At 59.1% G+C, this 5,693-nt stretch overlaps 1 long non-coding RNA gene across 1 annotated transcript; it reads right to left on the bottom strand.

Annotated features, from left to right (window-relative positions):
* Positions 1-581: 581 nt before the first annotated feature.
* Positions 582-2,159, bottom strand: LOC144373469 (uncharacterized). Its single transcript, XR_013433147.1, has 2 exons — positions 1,379-2,159; positions 582-1,223 (listed from the first exon to the last, which is right to left on the bottom strand). It is a non-coding gene; the product is annotated as an uncharacterized LOC144373469 (long non-coding RNA).
* Between the last annotated feature and the right edge of the window lie 3,534 nt (positions 2,160-5,693).

The raw sequence follows: 5,693 nt of genomic DNA, 5'->3' as shown, positions 1-5,693 counted from the left end.
ATTTGCTGAAATGCTCTTCTTCACTTTAACACATTTCTTTGCATATGTGCGTGGCATTGTTAGGATTTTCTACAGGAGATCTTGTCATTTGTTGACAGTGATAAATTTTATTTCTCTCTTTCTAGTCTGTATGCCCTTATCTCCTTTTCTTGTTGGGTTTCTCCAACAAGGACTTCTAGAACTGTGTTAAAAGCATAGAAGTGGTAAAAGCAGACAGCCTTTAAATTTATTTATTTTTTTTATCTTAGAGGAAAATCTTTGAGATTTTTTTTTTGCTATTGAATATGATGTTAATCATGAATTTGGTTTTTAAAAATAAATCCTTCAAATCTCCCTGTTTCTGAGCTTCTTATGTAAACCCTTAGAAGGTCACTGTTGGTTCTCATGGAGTTAAGTGTCCCAAACCGGCCTCCAAATTTAATGCAAATCCTGGCCTGCCTTATTGTGACAGGAGTTCCACTTCATTTGAACTCTCTTGGTGACAATCTCTGCTCATTTTCAGCAGAACCGCTAATCCCTGCAATTGCCGTGGTGCTGGTAATCATGGAGAAAAAAAAAAAAAGAACTTGGAGGCACAGAAATTTCATATCCTGTATACAGGATTACACATGGTAATGGAGTTTATTATATTGATTTTGCAGTTACTAAGGATGTGAGGCTCCCTGTGCTACTCCAGAGGGCAAAGCAGAGACCAGTGGGTGGAATCTGCCAGGAGGCACCTGGGAAGGCAAAAGAGAGAGGCGTTTTCCGAGGGCCGGAGCCGGCTGGCACCTGGTGAACCTCCCAGGAAGCCAGGGTGAGGTCCCTGCAGGGCGTCAGGAGCAAGGGCTTGGGGCCACACTGGCGTTCATTTCCAGTTGCCCACTTACCAGGTGAGGCCTTTAGCTTTTGTAATCTCCAGTGTCCCCCTCTGTGACATGGTGGCCACTAGGCCAGCACAGAATGATGCCCCAGGAGTGACCCCAGCCGTGATTTCATTATTTAGAGCTGGGGGGAGGCTCCCGACCCCTAGTTTCCTGAACGGGTTCCCCAGATGCCCGGTCTCCCCCTCCCACAGAGGCACAGGCTCTCCACCACGGGGACCCAGGGCCCAGCACCCTGCGGAGGGCAGGCTCCTCTGTCTAGTCCTGGGGCCCACAGGCCCATGGGGTGAGCCCGTCCTCCAGCCTCAGCTCCGTCAGTGATGAAGGGCTCGTTCTCTGTCCCTCACACCCTGGATCTTCCTGTTCAGAATCAAGGCAGAGAAGCTGACGGCTCCGAATGGCCTCCAACCCCCCCCATCCTCCCTGCCCATCACAGTGGTCTTCCACCCAGCCACTCCTTCATTTGATCTGCACTGTAGCTCTGTAAAGTGGTCTGGCTGGATGAGCACACCCACTTGTCTGAGGAAGAAACTGAGGCCTTGGGAGAAGAAGACCTAGGTGCAGAGGTCAATCAAGGGAGTCTTCCTGGAAGAGGCAGCCTGAGAGGGTAGAGCCAGGAGGAGGCGGATGAGCAAGGAGCTCCCAACCCAGGGATAGGAGGCTCAGCAGGCCCAGAGCAAGGAAGGTGTTCTCCACCCAATCAGTGCAGAGAGCCGGGAGTGCGCGGGGCCTCAGGGTCAGGCCGCGGTTTGGGGGTAGAGTTGAGACCCTCGGGGATGTGTCCAGCCTGAACATTCCCCCTCCACAAGGGACCTCTGGGATGACCCATCTGCTGTGCCAGGAGCCCTCTGAGCAGCTCTGCATGTGTTGACCTCAGTCCCCTCTTGCAGGTGAGGGGACTCGGGCACAGAGATCTGAAGTCACAGGCCCCTCCCACAGCCCTGGATGGGGGCCCCAGTCCCTGCACTCTTAGCCCCTGGCCCCAGCACTCTGGCCAGTGGTTGCTCCCCTCACTCCTCCTGTCCCAGGCCCCTGGGTGTCACACAGTGACAGCAGGGAGTCTCTTCCAGAAGTGTCCACCGTGTGCACGGTCAGGCAGGATGCCCCACTGCGTCTCAGGGACGTCCTGGCTGTGACCTTGGTGACCTTGGTGCGACACGGAAGCATCTGTCTTCCCTTCTCCCTGCCTGCTGCTGCGGGCCACAGGGATACTCCTGTAGGGAGCACATTTTACAAAACCGAGAAGCGAGAGAGATGCACGTGGGCCCCAGAGTGTCGCTGTCGGGGGGGGGGGGGGGGGGCCTCCTCCCGCTCCCCACACGCGCAGCGCAGCGAGGAGCTCTCTTCTCTCCCTTGGCACCATTTTCCCTGAACCAAATCCCCCAGCAGGAGCCCAGCGAGCGCTCCGACTGACTGGTCCTTATCAATATCCCTCCCGTGGTTCTCCATCCCGGCCTCCCTGGGGCACCAAGAACAATCTCAGCCGAGCTCTGAAGTTTGGATTCTCGGCCTCCCTCGGTTTATCAGGGACCTGAGACATCGGAGTGGGCGGGCGTGCGCAGTGCTGCCCCTTTACTGTGAGATGGGGGACTGAGTCCTGGGGTGAGGGAGGAACAACCACAGTCATGCAATTCCGCACCCAAAGACTGGCACAGGGAGCCCGCCGGGAGGGGCTGTCACCCCCTCACTCACCTGTGACAAGTCTGCTCTGAGCACACGGAGGGAGTGCCGTCTGGGAGCTGGGGCTGCCCTGAGCGCTGGGGAGCCGGAGCCCTGTCCCCGAGTCTGTGTGTCCCGCTCAGCAGCCACAGCCCGACTCTGCTCCCGTCAGTGCTCTGAGGAGGAAATGGCTCCTGGAGGGAGAATCTCCGAAGGGAGCAGGGGCCTGCCAAGGCTGTGGTCAGACCCGCTGCCCTGGCAGATCAGGCGCTGGGTCAAACCTGACCTGAAGGAGGTGTCAACCAGCCAGGAAGGGGGGGTCCCTGCAGGTGGAGGGGCCAGGTGAGCAGATGCACCAGGGGACGGGGAAGGAGCCTGGGAGGAGGAGCCAGCGGGGGTGGGGGTGGTGAAGTCAGAGCAGCCAGTGAGGGTCCCTCGCTGGGACCGGTCACCCAAGTCCTCATGGCTGTGAAGGGCAGGGAAGGGATTGGGTCTGAGAGCAGAGGGGGACTCAGAGGGACTTTAAGCAGGAGAATCGCGTAACCAGATTTGCCCTATGGCTCTGCCAATGGATGAAGGACAGATGGGTGGGGGGACCGGTTAGTGCAGAGACGCCATGGGGGTGAGGGGATTGGGGGCTCCGACCAGTGGGAGGAATGGAAAAAACTGGGGAGACAGATTAAGTTCAGAGGTTGGTTGGATCAAAGAACGAAGGGCCACCTGGACAAGGGCTGTCGGCGGTGTGTGCAGATCAGGGACCCTCCTCCTCTCAGGACTTGGTGGCCCAGGCTCCGGGGTGTACGGGGGTCTCCAGCATGAGGACAAGGAGCTGCAGTCCCAAGCCTGGGCCATCCCCTCATCCTCTAGGGGCCGGAGAGCGGGTCAGAGGGAGCGTGCGTCTCTCTCTGCATCTTCCCTGGTCTGATGCTGACCTTAGCAGGACCTGCCCACCTGGGACCTCGTTTCCCCAACTGCAAATTGATGAGTTTCCTCCCGGCTCCGAGCTGTGTCTGTGAAGGAGTCTGCCGCCCCTACTCCCGAGGCTGAGCCAGGCTGCAGAGCGCTAAGCAGTGGAGTGGGGCCACCCAGAGTCTCCCAGGGACGTCCCTGGAGCCCGAGGTGGCCCCCAGTGGTGGTCTTCGTGAGGATTAGCGGTTATCTGCCCCGGGAATGCTCCCCGCTACCTTCGGGGGATGAATTCCGTTGGTAACTAGAAACTTAATCCTCATTTCTGATGATAAAGGGATTGAAAAATAATCGGGAGTGTCAAGGACTGCGCCGAGAGGACTGGCGGAGTGAGGCGGGGCTGACCGCTGGCCTCTGCATCGGCCACTGCTCGGGCCCCAGAAATCAGCAAATTTTTGCTTCCATAATTACAGGATCAAGAACCCCGGGCCCAGGGGCGCAGGGGCAGTGGTGTGCAGGAGCGGGTCCAGCCAGCCACGGAGGGGCAGGGAGCAGGGGTGTGCAGGACCCTTGTCATCGTGTTGCTAAACACAGGCACTAGGAATACCTAAGTGACGTTAACTTGTGACGAAATGAATGACATTTAAAGCAAAGGTAACAAATACCCGAGTCACTGGTTTCTGATCGCCTTCTCATTCCAGGCTCCTGTATGTGCTTTTAGGGTTAGTGGCTCCTTTGGCCTCTGGGTGGTCATATGTGACACTGCGTGTTTTCCAAACGTCCTGTTCAGTGACATCTCATTGGAAGGTGGAAACAGACCACATGGAATCATTTACACCCTGGAAATGGGCAGAAGTGGCCAATCAGGGCCCCCACTGGGTGGGGGAGAGGCACAGAGCAGGCAGAGGAAAGAGGAGGGGGCAGCAGGGGGTCTCCCCCGCCCAGCCCTGAGCCACGAGCCCATTGGTTCTTGGGCTGGTGGCCCACCACGAGCCACGGGTCTGACACGAGACATCTGAGCAGGCCATGGTGGCTGGCCACCTGCAGAGCTCCGTCAGGGTCCTATGCAGGGGCCCCAACTGAGCAGAGCCCTGCTGCCTCTGTGGACTGACACCTCCGAACCCTGAGCCCCAGCTCAGCTTTTCCTGCTCTCAGCTGGTTCTCAGGGGTCTTTGGGACGCAGCAGTGAGACGGCCGACTGTCACAGCAGGTGAGAGCAGGGGTGTGAGGGGGTGAAGGCAGGACGCGGAGGCCAGGGTGCTGTCACCCCAGGGCAGCTCCTGTGCCCACCCCACGCCCTCATCTGTCACCCACCTGCCTCCCGTGTCCTGCCCTGTCACAGCACAAGCACACACAGGCCCGAACCTGGGCACGCTCACCCCCAACAGACCCCCACCCCCACGCCCACCCCCGCCTCCTTCCTGCAGGTCCCACCTCCTCCAATCAGCTGGTCCCTCGGGGGCGGAGACACAGCAAGCCTGGCCAGTCACCAGGAAGCTGGGAGCAGAAGTGAGTGGAGTAGGCCAGGCCCGTCCGGCCCCTGGCCTTTCTCAGCCCAGTTGCCTACCTTGACCTGCTTCAACCCTTCCAACATGGTCTCTATATTGCAGCTGAGGCAGCTGAGGCCCAGAGAGATCACGTGGTTTACCTCAGGTCCCACAGCAAGTCAGCAGCAGACACAGAACTGAGCAAGGCCCTGACCCCCCAGTCCAGGGTGTTGATGCCTGCTTTCTCCCGGCTGTCTGGCCCAGAGCCCCTGCCAGGTGCCCCACCCGGGACCTGTCTCATTCCCACCAGCCCCTCAGTCCCACCTAACGCCTCCACCCAGGGCTTGGCTCAGAGCCACTGCTGCCTCCCCAGCCTCCTCCACAGCCTCCATCCCTGAGCCCGGGCCCTTGGCCCAGCTGCCCCCAGACTCAGGGAGACACAGCATATCAGAGCTGGCAGGGACCCCAGAAGTGTCTGGCCCAATTCCTGGGGGGGCAGGCGGGAGCTCTGGTCCCTCAGTGGCCACACTGTGCCCCCACCTCCACCCAGAAGCCTCCAGGACCCAATGTGGGGCGCTGCTCTTACCCCCCCAGTGTGTGAACCAAACCTTGGCCCTGGACTCCCAGACTCTGGGGGCAGAAGTGAGGCAGGAAGCCGGAGGGAGCCCAGGAGGAGGGCAGCCCGAGGCAGGTCCCAGCGTCCGGAGAACAGAGACAGTGGCAGTGTGCCCGCAGACAGAACCCTGGTGGGCTGTACGGGGGACAAGCCGTGGCTCCT

This window comes from Ictidomys tridecemlineatus, unplaced genomic scaffold (genome assembly GCF_052094955.1).
Source record: "Ictidomys tridecemlineatus isolate mIctTri1 unplaced genomic scaffold, mIctTri1.hap1 Scaffold_4019, whole genome shotgun sequence".
Taxonomy (NCBI): Eukaryota; Metazoa; Chordata; class Mammalia; order Rodentia; family Sciuridae; genus Ictidomys; species Ictidomys tridecemlineatus.
This window is presented reverse-complemented; position numbering and strand designations above follow the sequence as displayed.